This window comes from Callithrix jacchus, chromosome 11, assembly GCF_049354715.1.
Source record: "Callithrix jacchus isolate 240 chromosome 11, calJac240_pri, whole genome shotgun sequence".
In the NCBI taxonomy this organism is placed as follows: domain Eukaryota; kingdom Metazoa; phylum Chordata; class Mammalia; order Primates; family Cebidae; genus Callithrix; species Callithrix jacchus.
The window spans coordinates 76,293,208-76,302,102 of NC_133512.1; the positions used below are offsets into that span (position 1 = coordinate 76,293,208).

An 8,895-nucleotide genomic window follows, 5' to 3' on the forward strand; every position below is an offset into this window, starting at 1 on the left:
GCCCAGTGGGGTATTTGTAGGAATTTTGGACTCCACGTTCCCCATGATGTGTGTGGCAAAGGGTTCCTGCCAGCCGAGGGCGGTCTTGGAACAGTATCCGAGTGGGCTGGGGTAGTGTGGGGGAGGCGTCCCTCCAACCCACCAGCTTCCCCAGAGGAAGGTGGATAGGAAAGACCAGAGAAGGCGTCCCCTGTCTGATCGTTCTTATTTAATGGTTTTGGATTGGGTGGGTCAGAGAAGGCGTCCCTTGTCTGCCGACCCAAGGCTCCTGGAGCCTGGTTGGGGGATCCTGCTCGGGCCGGCCAGCGCTTGGCGAGGGATCCGTGGAGTGGGACTGAGAGGAAGGGTCTTTGCCACACGCACCACGGAAGGAGAAGGTAAGAAACAGGACTTACCTGGTCCGGAGTGCTGAGGCCGAATTGGAGGAGGGCTGGAGAGGTCGCTGGAGGGAGGGGGTCACTAGGGGGGCTAGCGACCCTCGCTCCCGGGTTTCGGCACCAAATGTGCGACCCCCTTGTAGACCCCTGCCCGGTACCCGATCCCAAGTAACAGCTCGAGAGTTGGAAGCCGAGTTCAGGTTTATTGGGACCAGCGGGCAGGCCAGGAAAGGAAGGAGATCTGGGCTGGCTGCGGCTGCATAGCTGGGGTAGGAGGGTTTTATAGGGGGGTGGACGGGGCGTGGACACAGGGCTGGCGGAGTGTCATGGGAGCTTAGGATAGGCTGTCCGTCTCTGGGCAGACTGCTGAGGTAGCTCAGAGGGTTATGTGTCGGTTCAGGATAGGCCGAGGCTTGGCGGGCTTTTCTGCTGCGATGATTGGCTGCTTGTTGTTGTTGGGCAGAACAGAGCAGTGCCTGAGGGTTTTCCTCCGGACGGCAGGAAGCCTGGGGGGAGGGTGGCGGGACTTTCTACCGAACAATTATAATCTTATGGGAACACTGCTCTGTGGCCTATCACTGATTGAAACGTTATATATCACATAATTGTAATTTTAAACAATCATTCAGACCTTATGTATGCATTTAATGACTCCACTTTAAGGGAAGCCCAGATGCACTTAAATATACTTCTGCTTATACTTCTTTTGTTGGAAATGAAATGCCATGTCAACTATGATGCTTTCAGTTGCAAGTAGCAAAACTGCCAACTCAAACTAGCTTCAAAAATAAAGCGAGTTTATTGGTTTGTGTAAGTGGAAAGTCTCATGAAATGTCAGCTTCAGGAGAACCTTGACCCAGCAGTTTCATGATGTATGGAGAGACCTGGGGTTTGTTTCTGCTCTGCTACTGTGGTATCAGCTTGGTATTCCAAGTCTGGCTTCCTTTGTTGTTACAAGATGGTTGTCAGCAGAAGCCTGGGCCCATCTGTTAGGATTATGTTTACTCTGCTATAGTAGTGGCTATGACAAGATAGAAGTGTATTTCTCCCCCATATAAAAGAAATCCAGAGATAGGCAGTCCAGGGCTGGTGTATGGCTCCACTGTGTTGCGGACCCAAACATTTAGCTTGATGCTCCACATCCTGAGGTATGGCCCCTTTTCTCAAGGTGGCCTCAAGGTCCAAAATGACTGCGAGAGTTCCAACCATTACATCTGCATTCTAGACAGCAGGAAGGGGCAGAGGAAAGGCTTACTTCTTCTCTTTTAAGGAGACTCATTGGAAATGCCACACAATCCTTTTCTTATAGCTCTGGCTGGCACATAGGGTAGTTGCAAGGGACACTAGGGAATAAAGCCTTTTGTTCCCCCTCCCATCTTCAGTTCTTTTTTCCCTGTGCTAACCAATTCTACGACTTTTGACAGAACTCTTCCTAAAAGTCTTGAATTTTATTGTATTCTACTGCATTTATTTATTTTTGAGATGGAGTCTTACTCTGTCACCCAGGCTGGAGTACAGCGGTACAATCTTGGCTCACTGCAACTTCTGCCTCCCAGGTTCAAGTGATTGTCTTGCCTCAGCCTCCTGAGTAGCTGGGACTACAGGCACACACCACCACACCCAGGTTTTTTTTGTTTTGTTTTGTTTTGTTTTGTTTTTAGTACACACTGGTTTCACCATGTTGGCCATGGCTGCTCTCAAACTCCTGACCTCAGGTGACCTGCTCGCCTCGGCCTCCCAAAGTGCTGGAATTACCAGTGTGAGCTACCACGCCTGGCCAGATATCTTAAGTTTTAGATCCCATCTTTATCTCTGGATCTTTTCTGAATCTTCTTCAGTCTTTCCTGACTCACAAGGGGCACAGTTATAAGCCAGCAAATACCTAAACCTCTATAAACTTTACTTTCCCCGTCTATAAAAAGATAAAGATCCTTGTAGCTACCCTTTTTCATCTGGAGATTAAATGAGATACATGTATGCTTGATGCAGTGAACATTTAATAAAGGTTAAGTAATAAACATAATACTTCCTGATTCTAGGGGCCTAGCTCCTGTTTGTGTTTTTATCCATCATACTTGTTTCTTTTGCCTGAAACCACTGAATCTTTTCTTGCTCAACCCCAGCTTCTGCTTCTGTAATTTGTTTTTCTCCCTTTAGAAATGCTTCTTAATAAATGCCTCTGAGTCTGACTTCATCTTGAATTTTCCAAGGTAGTTTTTTCAGTGTCTGAAACTATGACAGTAAAAGAAAATCATTCAGGAAGGCAAAGAGCAGGGAAGCAGCTATAAAGAGTGGGCAGCGGGGAAGGGGAGTGTTGGCCTCTCCCGGGGAGCGGAGAACCCAGCTCCATGTGCACACACAGGCTCATCCCTGCTTCTGTCAATTTCTTGTTCCCAGGCTGAGTTACTTAGAATAGGAAGAAGAATGTTACCTGTTTGTTCATGTGAATTCACTTAAGAAACAGCCCCAGTGATTAGGCCTCAGAGCTAATTTGTCTACATGAAGCTTAGAGTTAAGCTTGGGAGTTTATTTTATTTGAAATTCAAAGGATGAGTCTCTCTTTGTCTTAAGGAGCTGAGAAACGCAGCTAGCTGCATCTAAGATGGTTTGTACTCCCTTCCTCCCTTCTTGCTTCGGCAAGGATGGAATAGCTGAGAGGATTTGTGTTCAGTTTCTCATGTAAAGAGCTACTCACAGAATTCCTGCCCTTTGCATATACTAGACAAGACCAGGTTTCCCAGGGCGCTGCTTGCAGTTGTGTTCATGATTTGGGGAGAGGGGGCGGGGATAATAGCTAAGATCAATTGGTGGTCACTATAAGCATTTTGCATGTATAATAATAGTAACAGCCAACACATAAAACAGTGCCTACTGTGTGCCAGGAATAGTTTAAATTATTTTGTAACCATAACCAATTTTATTCTTTCATACTCCTCTGAAGTAGTAATTACTATTACCCACATTTTACAGAAAGCTTAAAGGTGGTTTCAGAAAGGTTAAATCTCTTGCTCAGGGTTATTCAGCTAGTGTCAGAGCCTGGATTCGACCTGATCACATGGCTCCGTGCTCTTAACTGCGCATTCTACCATCTTCCTAGGAGAGGGTTGTAGCATCAATATTCTTATGAAAAGGAGACTGAGGCAGGCAGAGAGGAAGGAGTCCTGGATTCCAGGTGCAGGCAGGAGACTCCAGAGCCTTGGGTCTTCTTTGCTACCTCCTCCAGGGACATGCGGAGACATCTCCACATCCAGCACGTCATATAGGGAGTACCCTGAAGACCACATGGGATGACATAACCCATCTGGAGTAACTAATGGCATGGTGCAGGTTACAGAGTTGTGTTTAAGGTGCTCCCTAGACCCCAGCAGTCCTGATGCTGCTTCTGGGGCCTGGAGTGATGTAAGGGAGGCCAGTGTTCGGGGGACAGAAGGAGGCAGCCCTGTGATCAACAAATCATATGTTTCTGGCACCAGGAGCAGAATTCATGTGTGCTTTTACTTCTTTCTGAGCTCTTCCTCATTTTACCCCAGGGCCATTGGTCATGGTTTTCTGGGACTTTCGGGGACCTGGAGCATCGATACCATAACCACAGTCTCGTCTGAGAAATAAGAGAACTAGCAAGGAAGGCATCATTTGAAGTGTAATTTATTTATTTATGTCTTGCCTTGTTCCCCAGAGCATTTATGACAGGAACAGAAATGCTTCACATGCTGGAAGAGGGCATCAGTTAGGTGTGTGTGACAGTGTGGCTGCACTCCCAGCTCTCCTGCTCTCCTTCCCAGGAACCGTGGACAAGTGCCAGCATCTTTCCACCACTGGGTTTCTCTGCCTGTAATTGAGAATGATGTCTTCCCGATAGAATTAGGGTAGACATTAATACCAGTTCACGTAAAGCTCCTAGCACTAGCCTGTAGTTCCTAGACTACAGAGGTGCTCAGTGGATAGTTATTATTATTACAAGGCATAGAACAACTTAACAGGAAGAAATCAAATGGTGGGGTCATAAAATAGAGCCAGGAATGAGGTCCATTTACAAATACTTACCATGAAGTCACACTCACTTTGTCAGGGCCAGTGTGATAAGAGAAACCTGATTATTACATCATCACAGTGTTCACAAGAGGAAAACAGTGGCTCAGGAGAGGCAGCTGCTCAGAGAGAGCTCTGTAGAGTCCTTCTGAAAAGGGTACTATGCAACGTTATGAACTGTTCTCAACAACTTCTTCAGAGGAAACCCAGTGGTAAGTACCACCGGCTTCCCTTTAATAGAGGGGAATGGCAACAAGCCACAGCATAAGCCAATAGAAACCATTCCTGAGAGCCAGCATCATAGACTTTAGGCCCAGAGCTCGCAGGGGCTGTGGCTTAACCAGGGGCAGCAACAGCGAGTGCTTACTGAGCATCACAAGGGCCAGTGAGAGCTCTGAGCCCTCTGTATTGATCATCTCGCTTAAGTCTTACAACACCCATATGAGATTATAACATGCTCACCCCCATTTTACAGATCAATAAACTGAGGCCCAGAAAAGCTGAGAAAGCTTCCCAAGGTCACTGAGCTCATGATCCCTAGGCAGCCTTCAAACCCAGGCAGGCAGGCGGAGCTGCTCGGGTGCCTCTGCCACTGCCTTCTCTGGAAAACTGATTAGGACCGAATATCCCTGTGACAGTCCTTCCTAAGGCTGTCCTTGACAGCAGAGCCTTTAACAAATCTTGGGCAGCAGTGAGTTTAAGGAAATGTGTGGATCCTGATGAGTTCCTGAGGGGCCAACATTCTGGACAGCTCGTCACTGTGGAACCATGTTTTACCTGTGGGCCAAGATGGGACCCAGGACTGACACACTCCTGCTCAGGATCCCAATACGGGCTCTAGCTTGAACTGACCTAGGTTCAGAAAAGGGGGTGGGCAAACAGGGAAGAAAGGCCAGGGTACATGTAGAAAGTAAGCTTCAGTCCACTCCAGGACACAGACAAATGGATGACTGAGAACCCACAGTTCATGTATCAGGGCTGCCATAATTTTAATTGGAGAAAGTCTCAAGGCAATTAAGTTTCTGTTCTGGCTGTTAAAAAAAAATTAATAGGGCCAGCGCAGTGGCTCACACCTGTAATCCCAGCACTTTAGGAGGCCAAGGTGGGTGGATTATTTGAGCCCAGGAGTTCAAGACCAGCCTGGCCAGCATGGCGAAACCAGGTCTCTACTAAAAATAGAAAAAGTAGCTGAGCATGGAGGCAGGCGCCTGTAGTCCCAGCTACTCAGGAGGCTGAGGCAGGAGAATCTCTTGAACCCGGGAGGCGGAGTTTGCAGTGAGCCAAGATTGTGCCACCACACTCCAGCTTGGGTGACAGAATAAGACACTATCTCAAAAAAAAAAAACAACAGTAGATGGTACCCATAGGGTACTTAGTGCACGTCTCTTTTATTGTGATTTTTGCCTAATATATTGGACCCCCCCCAAACTATCAGACAAAAAACAGTTCCAAAGTCTTCTCCACCCTGTAGCCACCATCCCAGCAGAATATTTCAGAAAGGCAAATACAGTATTGTCCTATTTCTGCATGGAAGACATTGCATGCTTGTAATTCTGGCACAGCAGGACTCTAAGGCATCCAGTCTTCTGGGCTCCTCTTCTTGTGTACCCAGATTAACGAGCAGAGTCCTCCTCAAGATGTCCTGAGACTGTCTCTGAGCACTCACAGTCTCCTGGTCCAGGGTTGTCAGCATCCTGGCAGTGACTGCCCCATCCCTGACATGTTACTCTGCTGTACCCGTGTCTCCCTGCTGTACAGGGTCCCAGTTCCTTTATCCTTTCTGGTTTAGTCAGTGTTTGGCTGAATGCAGCAGAATTGGAGCACAGCATCATAGGGACAATAGCAGAAGGCCTAATGTCCTGCCCTTTAGCCAGACCACTTGCCATGTCCCCTTAAGATCTTGCCTTGCTATTACCTTTTTAGGCTTTGCTATTCTCTAGGTGCGGCTGTCTACTCAAATAATGGCTTCCTGCAATCCTCAAATTCTGGTTTCTTCCCACCAGAGCACAATACAGCTCATTCTTCATTTTTCTTTTCTTTTTTTTTTTTGAGACGGAGTTTCGCTCTCGTTACCCAGGCTATACCCAGAGCCTGCGTTTCTCACCTACAAAGTCCCATCAAGGCTCATGGTATTATTTCTTCCTATAAGAGAATTTATGTCCTGATATGGGAAAGTGGCCACAGTCATGGCTTTAAATAGCATTCTCCCACTGCTACAACATGTATTAAAGCGTATAAAATAGGCGATGGTCAGGAATTAAGTCTGAAAAAGTAAGGACCAAATAACAATATAACAAAAATGACAAGAGATGCCCAAATAGTGTGGTCAAGTGAAGAATCGTGGTACCAAAAAGAAGGGCAAGGAAGAGGAGATGGCCGATGGCGGGGATGACCCCATTGGGCTCTCACAAGAGAGGCGAAGGTGGATTGAGTGTGAGGGGTGGATGGGATGTAAGGAGTGGGGAGAGAATAGGAGGGTGTCACAAGAAGGAGAAACCCCTTGAGCAAAGGCAGGGAGGTGGCCTGACATGTGACCCACTGACTTGGAGGAGTGAGTAGGAGTAATCCAGGCTGGTGGGGAAAAGCAGGATTTTCACCAGGCCAGAAGGAGAAGCAGAAACCAGACTGTGGAGACGCTGTCATTGTTTTCTGGTAGCAATTCTGGAGTGAACAAGTTAATTGCAGTTCTCTGAGTATAAGACACTCAACAATGTAAACTGCTAGGATGCAGCTCTCTAATTAAGACTATATTCTTACAACATGTGTTTGCTTATTACAGAGAGCTGTGATCACTTAAGGGTGTCGTGACAACCTCGTCTCATGCACCAGCTGAACTCAGTGACACTAACATCCTGGATCCAGCAGATGAGAGTGTTATGACTGCACTAACAGAGAGGCTGCCCAGGGCTGGAGACTGCTCTGCTCCCGAGGTGCTTGGTTCACAGTGTGGCCGGACTCAACCTGAGCGAAAGCCACAGAAATGTCTTGAGCTGGAGCCCCATGCTAGTGTCGGTTATGCCAGTGGTTCTTAAACTTCAGCCTGTGTCTGAGTCACCTGGAGAGCTGTGAAAACAGACTGCTGGGCCCCGCCCCCAGAGTTTCTGCCTTCGGTAGGTCTGCGGTGGGGCATAAGGATTTGCATTTGTAACAAGTCTCCAGGTAATGTGGATGCTGCTAGGTGGGATTTCAGAATCACAGGTCCACTCTATAGTCCCAGTGTTAACCTATAAAACTCTTCCTCTCTAGTCCTTCTTTCTGTAAAGCCGTGTCCTGAGGAACTTCAGATTTGAGAGAAGAGTGAACAGAAGTCAAAACATGGAAACCACTCAAGTGTCCATCAACTGATGAAGGAATAAATAAATTGTGGTATATTCATGCAGTGGAATATTATTCACCCATAAAAAGGAGTGAAGTCTTAATACACCTACAACTGGATGAACCTTGAAAACATTATGCTATCCATTCTGCTTCAGGTTGGAAAAAAAATATGATGCCAACCTAAATAAGCCACATACAAAAGGCCATATATTGTATGATTATATCATAGGACCAGAATACATAAATTCATAGAGACAGAAAGCATATTAACTGGGGGAAGGGGAGGAATGGGGAGTGACTCCCATTGGGTTTTTCACATTGTGCTAAAAAAAAAAAGTTCTGGAACCAGATAGTGGTGATGGTTGCAAAACATTGTGAATGTACTTAGTACCAGTGAATTGTACACTTTAGAATGGTCAGTTTTGGCTGGGCATGGTGGCTCACGCCTGTAATCCTAGCACTTTGGGAGGCTGGGGCAGGCGAATCACCTGAGGTCAGGAGTTCGAGACCAGCCTAGCCAATATGGTATAACCACGTCTCTACTAAAATACAAAAATTAGCTGGGCGTGATGACACATTCCTGTAGTCCCAGCTACTTGGGAGGCTGAGGCAGGAGAATCACTTGAATCTGGAAGGCAGAGATTGCAGTGAGCTGAGATTATGTCACTGTATTCCAGTCTAGGTCACAGAGTGAGACTGTGTCAAGAAAAAAAAAAAGAAAAAGATCAGTTTTACGTAATGCCTATTTTATCACAATAAAAAATTACAAGAATGAATGGAGTGTTGTTCTAACTCCCATTATGGGACCAGTTGAAAGGTTTATAGGATAGAGGTTGGAAATGCAAAGGGCCTTAACTGGTGATTTTCAGCCCTGATTGAGCCAAGAATCACCTGAAGAGTTTTACATCCTCTCCTTGTCTTAGCTATGCCCAAGGCCAATTAAATCAAAATTTCTGGAGATGAGGCCCAGGCCTCAAAAAAAAACAAAAAAAACTTTCAGTACATCCGCAGATGATTCTAACATACCATCAGGATTTCAAACAGTGGCCTAAAACCTCAAGGTCTGAGTGGGTTAATGACCTTGGTGCAAACTGACTTGACCCATGTCATAAGCAATGTGCTTTCCTCTTCTCCCATACTTGCTTGGGAGGGGATGTAGCATAGAAAGGGG

At 46.6% G+C, this 8,895-nt stretch overlaps 1 long non-coding RNA gene across 1 annotated transcript in view; it reads left to right on the plus strand.

Annotated features, from left to right (window-relative positions):
• The window catches only part of LOC144578390 (uncharacterized), a 42,592-nt gene extending 34,145 nt beyond the window's left edge, over positions 1-8,447 (plus strand). The window contains exons 2-3 of the long non-coding RNA XR_013524070.1: positions 7,186-7,565; positions 7,653-8,447. This is a non-coding gene — a long non-coding RNA (uncharacterized LOC144578390). The remainder of the gene's footprint in view (positions 1-7,185; positions 7,566-7,652) is intronic.
• The last annotated feature ends 448 nt before the right edge of the window (positions 8,448-8,895 follow it).